General features: G+C 33.2%; 1 long non-coding RNA gene across 1 annotated transcript; it reads left to right on the forward strand.

Annotated features, from left to right (window-relative positions):
• Positions 1–3,823: 3,823 nt before the first annotated feature.
• LOC311289725 lies at positions 3,824–7,354 on the forward strand. Its single transcript, XR_014627208.1, has 5 exons — positions 3,824–3,971; positions 4,217–4,355; positions 4,460–4,505; positions 5,167–5,235; positions 7,098–7,354. It is a non-coding gene; the product is annotated as an uncharacterized lncRNA (long non-coding RNA).
• The last annotated feature ends 1,770 nt before the right edge of the window (positions 7,355–9,124 follow it).

The following is a 9,124-nucleotide window of genomic DNA, read 5'->3' on the forward strand; positions in this document are numbered from 1 at the left end:
TTATTTTAGAGTAATTCAGTTACTAACTCAGTTACTTTTTGGAACAAGTAGTGAGTAACTATAACTAATTACTTTTTTAAAGTAACGTTCCCAACACTGATCATAAGGCCTATTACGACTGAAAAACTATCAGATTTACGTCTTCGTCCTAAAAGAGATCCTTCGTCTTCATTTAGTCGGTTTAAATCATGTTACATGTATCAACTGCAAAGAGTTTTGCTTCGTCTTTACAGAGACAGATGTAATGTCATGAACTGCAGTTTTAGCAGAGCTGAGCTGGCTTTGTGCCTGCCTTCAGCTGGGTGAGTTCGCCTTAGCGACTTACCTCACAATTCAAAACGCGCGTGTAACGTTACAATTATTAATACCAATAATACACATTCAACTGAAACTGAATTTGCCCACAAAAAATGAAGTTTGAAACTGCCCGCATTCTCCACCATAAAACTGTAACGTAAATGCCTCTGGGTTAATGCGAATTAGCTCAAGGATATAGGGAATTTTAGGTATATTAATATTTATGACTCATATTCATAATTCATAAATCGCATATGCATTTACTTTATCAATTATAGGAAATGCCTCGTTCTGTACTGTCTGATCATTACAGTTAAGAAGAAGTATTCCTGTTTACAAAACTCCAAGAAAGTTTATCTTCTGGCCACGAAGACAAAACCCCTTTGGGTTTATAAATTAAAACTAACTTACTCAAAGTAGTTTTATAATATAGAGCCTGTAGCTTTATAGATCTTTTGTTTCATTGACTTTATAAAAAGTGGGTTTTCAAACACAGAGACAGTTAAAAAGTATAAATGGGTTTATTAATAAAATGGCACACGCTAGAGATTATAAGCTACAAATATAAACGTACGTAAAAATGCAAACAATAAACAAACAAACATTTAAACAAACAAGAACATAAGTGATCAGAATGAAATGAAATGAAAGAAAGAAAGCAAGAAAGAAATATAGAGAAGGGAAAAGCTAGTAATTATTACATACAGAAACCTAGGTTCACGAGACACCGGGAAACAGCTTTTATCAGACAATGTACTTGCGATTCTGTGCCCTTTCGGGTGAGGCTGATGCTGAGGGTGGCGTCCTGTTTTTGCTGGGTCTTCCGGTGCCGCGAAGTTCGAAAAGGCTCACTGAATGTAAAGTTACCGGAAAATCAGATTCATCTCCCTTGTCGAGGGGAAAGGCGATAGGAACTTAGTTGCAAAGAACGGCAGCTACGACTCGAACATGTGTTGGTCCGAGGAGAAGGCCCAAAGCCTTCCCAGAGGTTCCTGGAGAAGCGTTGCCAGGGAGGAGAGGAGGAGGTCAGGGATCGAAGAGAGAAGAGAGTGAGAAGTGGGGGTCTCGTCCTTTTAACAGACATCTGTTTACGCCCTGTTTTGTGACAGAGCGAATCAGCTCTCCTGATATGAAGCGGGAAACAGTCTTCTTTGTGTGAAGAAAAACACGCCCCCTTTTACCATATGTCTTATGAGGGAAAGGATTCATACTTAGAAATATGATATTTCCTGGAACAAATGCATATTATTGTACTTTGCAGTCAAGATTCGTCTCTGTGAGATGGAGAGGATTACAGAGATATCAATTATGACAGGTAAAGATTGGGGAAACATAACGTCACACTTATATGCATAATTACACACAAATAAAGTTTGATTAAACACACAATAAAGTTGTCAGTGTTTCCGTTATGGCAAGGGACGACACTTTGAGAAACATACACTGTAAAAAAAAATCCTAATTTTACAGAGAATAACTCTAAATTTTTGTATTTTTTTAGAGTATTTTTCTGTTATTGTAAATTATATTCAAAACTCTGTAAAATTACAAACAATATCTGTAAATTAATTAATTGACTGTTAATTTAAGGATTCTCCCATTAATTACAAATTACAGTGATTCTTATTTTTTTCACAGGACAATTACTGTATTATTTATACAGTATTTTTCTGTTTTTTTAAATTATATTCAAAACTCTGTAAAATTACAAACAATATCTGTAAATTAATTAATTGACTGTTAATTTAAGGATTATATCATTAATTACAAATTACAGTGATTCTTATTTTTTTCACAGGACAATTACTGTATTATTTATACAGTATTTTTCAGTTTTTTTTTATTATATTCAAAACTCTGTAAAATTACAAACAATATCTGTAAATTAATTAATTGACTGTTAATTTAAGGATTATATCATTAATTACAAATTACAGTGATTCTTATTTTTTTCACAGGACAATTACTGTATTATTTATACAGAATTTTTCTGTTTTTTTAAAAATTATATTCAAAACTCTGTAAAATTACAAACAATATCTGTAAATTAATTAATTGACTGTTAATTTAAGGATTATATCATTAATTACAAATTACAGTGATTCTTATTTTTTTCACAGGACAATTACTGTATTACTTATACAGTGTTTTTCTGTTTTTTTTTTTTTATTACATACAAAGTTGTGTAAAATTACAATCAAATTGTGTAATTAAATATGTAGCTCATTATATTAAAGGTTTATATCCATACTAACAATTTAACATATATCCTTGTGTTGTCATTTTTAAGTAAATGTTATTAGTTTTAGATTTAAGTGTATTTTTACATTTAAACTCTGTAATTCTGGATACAAGCAAACTGCACAATTCATGTTAAATTGACCTTGCTGGTCAGACAGCAGGCCAACAGGGTTCATGGTGGAACATATGGTGCGTTTAGGTCCTCCTGGGAAGTTTGTATTCATGAGGTTTTACAATTTTTTTTTTTTATGTTTTAAATTAATTTATGAAGCCACTGTATCATTACATATTATATTGTTATATTATAATGCTCATATTTTGTGCAGGTATTAGCTTACTTCATTGTAAATAGAAAAGCCTGACAATTCACTGCTACAGTATAGGTATTGTGGTATTCCTCAATGTTTCTCACTGACACACCATCTTGAGACAAAACAATGGCACTGACATATTTTAAGATAAGTCAGTGCAAGTTGCTTTCAGGTAAAACAGCTGAAATGTGCATTTTAGTCTGGGACTACAGGCTTAAGCCTTGCCTGTGAAACCCGGGGTATATGTTGCAACTTTATGTTGCAAATTATGCCAATGTTAGCAAAGTGTTGTGTTGGACAGAGGATTAACCCTAAACCAACAGGTTGTGTACGGTAACAGTGCCACACAGGGTGAAAAGCAAGACATTATTAGGCATAAGAGTGTTTCTAAAGGAAAGGTCAATCATTTGTTAAAGTGCAAAAGGGTCATTATGGGTCACATGGATGTAATAATGTCACCCAGATACCAATCCATTAGTTTTTCATGTAGGTATACAGAATTTTATATGAATACATAGGCAGTTTGCTCTGTTTAATAATCTGTTTGCTCTGTTAAATTGCTGTTTAGCAGAGCAGTGGTAAATATATGTTGTTATATAAGTTATTTTAAGTTTAATTTTTAATCATACACTGCAATGAAAACGCCATTTAACCAATTGAATAAATATAACAGCCAGCCTACAAATACAGCTAAATAAATAGCACGTGTATATTTTTTCATATTCTTTCTTTTAAAACATGTCATCTTTTCCTGTAATTGCAATGTTACCACACTATTGGCTGTCTCTCCGAGTTATTTTGAGCATGATTGGTTGTTCAGACTGTCATCCAGGAATCTGGCCAATGACAACTATGCGCGCCTTTTACTGGTCAAGTTTGAATATGTCTGTTGGAGTGTGTGTGTGTGTGTGTGTGTGTGTGTGTGCATGTGCTGCTGCTCTGGATCTTCTTCAGTACTATACGTCGGTTCTGTGGCAAATATTGTTTAAAACATGGATTATTTTACATCGGACTGCTACATTTCTATTTTGAGCGAGCTGCGGGATGTAAATGAAGAACAAACAAGGAATATGGACAACGCATTTTAACAACGTGTAACGGACATATTGCAATCTGCGGAAGGTAATGTTAAATAACTTTATATTTTATAAAAACAAGTCTGCTACATCAAAATATAGTGTGTTAAATTGAGAATCTAAACGCGATTAGAGCTATATCGATATACTTACATGTTTAGGCTAATGTTATGTGTTGCTAGCATGTGTAAATATTGTCAGCTAACGTTAACTTAACGTTAGTTAAAAAAAAAAAAAAAAAAAACTCGGCATAGTTTTTGACTGCAATGACTGAGAACATTGTCTCTTTAGACGGAGAGGGACTTGAACCACACTCTTTGACTCTAGAAGAATATGCAAACTAGGCTTTTGAATAGTTGTTGATCGCGGGATACGTTATAACGTTAGGCCTAACGTTACCGATCAGTCATCATAATATGTTTTGAAGTTGGTGAGTACAATTTTGCAAGCTTTCACAAATGTCTCTGTTAGTAAAATGCTAATATACAAATAGCTAATATTGCTGTGTATGTGTGTGTTTCCCTCATGATCCAGGAATTTTGGGAATAAATATGATCCAGCCACGTGATCTTCAGATGCGGTGAGTATTGTTATATTAAAATACACGTGAAATAGAGGCAGAACATGTAAACTCTGCTCAAAGGCACACTGGTTCAAACCCTCCAGACAATATTTTATCTATCTTCTTGAGTTCACAGGCCTAGCTGACCCAAAAATTTGTTCTTTCAAAATGAAAGTATTTTCAAACCTGAATGACTTATGTGAAACACAAGAATGTTGGGAATAAAACAACATTGGAACCCATTGTATGGGAAAACAAAACAATGAAGGCATTTCTCAAGATATCTTAATTAAGGTTCTACAAAAGAGATTCATACAGTTTTGGAACAACATGGAGTAGGCCTAAATAAAGAGAGAACTCTATTTTTTGGATGAGCTGTTCTTTTAATGACATGTTCCCAGGGTCCTTTGTTAAATTAACCTTGGTTTTTATCATAGTAAAAGTTTAGAAACCATGGTTTTATGGTGGATTGATTACAGTACTTTATTACCATTTGGTTAGTATAGCAAAACTCTGGTTAATGTTAGTAAGGGTTCTCCAGATTTATATAACACTTAAGGAACACATAAAAAAATGGTCCTATGTCACCCTGATCAATAGTCTGTTAACACACATGTAATAATTAACACACTTTAAAAAATTTTTTTTTTTTTATTTATATTTTTGTTATATTTTTTAGATCAAGCATTGGAACAATGTTTACGGAGCAGACCAAGCACCAACAGAGAAACAAGCCCATCATTCAGTAGTAAGTATCCACTGCAGTATATAAAACAAAAAAAGTTCTCTCTTTTTTTCTCCCTCGTGCCATCCCAGATGTATATCTGACTTTCTTTCCACAGAGATTTTTTGAAAAATGATCCATTTATTGTAAGCCAATATAATGCAAGTGCATGCTCCAGAGACTACATGCAGCCTACAAATAGCCTGCTGTGTTGTTCACACAGGAAGTTTTATGCACTTATCGTGGGGTGGTGGTGGCGCAATGGATAAGACACATGCCTTTGGTGTGAGAGACCCGGGTTCAAATCCACTGTGAGACACCAATGTGTCCCTGAGCAAGACACTTAACCCCTAGTTGCTCCAGAGGCGTGCGACCTCTGACATATATAGCAATTGTAAGTCGCTTTGGATAAAAGCGTCAGCTAAATGAATAAATGTAAATGTAAATGTTATCATATGAGCTTTACAATGCTCTTGGATTATTGTCAGGATGTGTGTTTGGACTTTTTTGACCTTAAGCATTTTGTTGTCTATTCACTTGCATTATTCGACTCACGAACACAAGAGATGGATAATTTTTCTAAAAGTCTAGTTTATTTTTTCAAAAATTTGTGTTCATCTGAAGAAAGAAAATCATATACCTTTCGGACAGCATAAGGGAGAGTAGTCTAAATGTGTTAGCAAAGGGTACATGCGATGGTAAATTAAAGGGATAGTTCACTTTGAAATTAAATTTTGGTATTTTACCAAATATATTTACCATTAATTTAAATTTAATTTTAAAGTGAACTATCCCTTTAACTGAAGTAATTTTATCTTATAGTAATTTTATTTTATATTTATGGTAATGTGACCTAGGATGGCAAGTCCCAGTGGTTCATTTTAAGACTAGATATTGTGGAAGAGTTCAATTTAACAGAATAATTTGAGTTTGGAATTTTTGAGCATGCCTATAGACCAAACACATAATACGCATATGCATGCCTTTACCGTTTTCACAGATTCACATTTCAGTAGTTTAGACCGAGACGATTTTAGTTGGAAACTGAGTCGTGTAAACGGCCCCTTACTAAGCATATATTAAAAAACCCAGGTCAAAGGGATGCTCACTTTTGATTGGAATTTGCCCACTGTCATGCAGATTTTAGCTCAAACCCTAATTAAACTGACCTGAACCAGCTAATAAAGATCCTCAGGATAACCAGAAACAGTTTGGAGCTACACTCTGCAGGACACTGGCCTCCAGGAGTTTGGCACACATGACCTGAAGGGATAGTTCACAGTCAGGCAAACAAGAAAATTCTCCCAAATAATTTACTCACCCTCATGTTGTTCCAAACCTTTATGCATTTTTTGGTTGCCAACATTCTTCAAAAATATATAATTTTAATGCTTGACAAAAGAGAGACATTTCAGGTTTGAAAAGACATGATGGTGAGTAAATGATGACAGAATTTTCATTTTTGGGTGAACTATCTCAAGTACTTTAATAATCTCACACAATGAGAATATACCTTCTTTTTTTTTTAAACACATATCATATATTTAATTCCCTGAAGAATGAGAGAAAGACCCTCATTACCCATATCACAGCAGTCTGAAAACACCTCCATTTAATAAAAATATTGTTGGTTTTATTTTGTAATACAAATTGGCATTTTTACACGTTTACCTTGCAATGAAAAAGAATGTCCATTGTTGTGAATCTACGTGTTCCTTCTTTTGGTGATGCACATTTTTCAATCGGACATAAGTTTTAGATACCAGACAAATCAGAAGACAAACAGACAATTTAAATAAAAATTTATTAAGCTTGTTTAAAGGAAACAAAAATAATTGAAATCATTTTGAGAGAATCATAGTGTGTCCTTTTTTTCTTATTCCCAGATGCACCAAGCTGATTACTGGCCGTTTGCTGGATTGCTGTTTATTTGCTGTATCTGTCACTTCTGGTACACTTTTGTTGTTTTGATTTAACTTATTAATAAACTTGTATAGTAAGGATTCTGAATGTAAAGACCATATAATATTTAATATCAGAACTATGCAGAACTATGTGACCCCCAGGGGTCTGAATAATTCCATTTTATTTAGATTACAAGTTTACATTGTTTAAATACTAATAAATTATATGTAAACACAAGTGCTGCAAGTTAAAGTTTGAGATGATTTTAATCAGTTTTATACAGTTTTTTTACAGACTTATTTTGTCTTCTAAAATAAAACTGTTTTATTACATTCTTGAGCACGTCTTGACAATTTATTGAATGTGTTTGATCGTTATAATTTAGGAAAGGTCTGTTAAATAACAGTGTTTCTCAGTAGAACTTTTAGTGCTGACACTTTATTAAAGGTGTTTAATTGTAATAATTTAGGAAATACCTGTAAAATAACAGTGTTTCTCAGTAGAACTTTTAGTGCCGTCATTTAATTAAAGGAGTTTGATTGTAATAATTTAGGAAATACCTGTAAAATAACAGTGTTTCTCAGTAGAACTTTTAGTGCCGTCACTTTATTAAAGGTGTTTAATTGTAATAATTTAGGAAATACCTGTAAAATAACAGTGTTTCTAAGTAGAACTTTTAGTGCCATAACTTTATTAAAGGTGTTTGGTCATTATAATATTGGAAAAATCCATAAAATAAAAGTTTTACACTGTAAAAAAATAATCGTAAAATAACGGTAAAAAGTCTGGCAGCAAAGTTGCCAACCACTTACCGTAAAATTAAGGTAAAATACCTTAATTCAAACAAGGAAAAATCTGTAAAATAACAGTATTTTTTTCTAAAACTTTTAATGAAAAATTCTGTAAAATTATAGTTTTTGCACTTTATTGGAATTAAGATATTTTACTTTAATTTTACGGTAAGTGGTTGGCAACTTTGCTGCCAGACTTTTTACCGTTATTTTACGATTTTTTTTTTTACAGTGTGAATACATATCAACATTCAGTGGCTTGTTATGTGGGGGAATATCTGTTTCAAAGTCCAGAGTGTGTGTGTGTGTGTCATGCTGGAATGCCTGCTTTCCTGGGTCGTAAAGTTTTATGGTCTGAGGTAGGGTTACAACAAGACACGACTGAGGAATTCCCTTCAATGAACATTTAGAATTCAAAACTATACTCTAGCAAACCAAACCTCTATCACACGTGCATATAGGAAGGTACACACATTATAAAGAAAAATAACAGATATTTATCTTATTCTCAGTTATACACAAAAGGGTGTTTGTGTGTGTGTGTGTGTGTATGTGTGTGTGGAATGTCATGAGGCTGTAAAGTCGGGGGAGACCCAGCCAAACTGGCGCTGGCAAATTGGTCCTTGTAGGGTAATTATTAACCAGTTAGGACAAAGGCGCTGTGTTTTGGCGTCACATGATTCCTTAATTTGAAAAGCAGATGCCATTGTCGCTACAATCCCTAATCCCAAACCTAAACATACCAATTTATAAACTGCGTAAAACGTATTAATGGACTGAGATGTGTAGGGAAATGAAGCTTTATTAACAATATAGCATTAAAATATAGGTCACTAATCCTACTCCTAACGTTACCCCTAAACCTACCCATAACCATTTCTTAAATCTAGAAGGTATTTTTAAGGTTTTAAAGTATAGTCCTGTTTAACTACAGTAGGCTAATCCTCCGAAACGAGTTTGCAGCAGAAGGCACGAACAGAGCGAAATGTTAATATTTCTTAAATTAGCAAACTGCATTTAATAAATGCGACTGAAAACATAATTGTTAAGACAATTGAGTGCAATAGTCGAAACATTAATGCCACGACTTTAATATGCATAGTTCATAATTTAAGTTTTTTTTGTGCTGTCTATACATACATATTTTACGTTTTAGTGATGTAAATACGTCAGTATTATATGTTTCTGTGTGTATAAAAAAAGATAAAACTTTCAAG

Source organism: Rutilus rutilus, assembly GCF_951802725.1.
Source record: "Rutilus rutilus genome assembly, chromosome: 1".
Classification (NCBI taxonomy): domain Eukaryota; kingdom Metazoa; phylum Chordata; class Actinopteri; order Cypriniformes; family Leuciscidae; genus Rutilus; species Rutilus rutilus.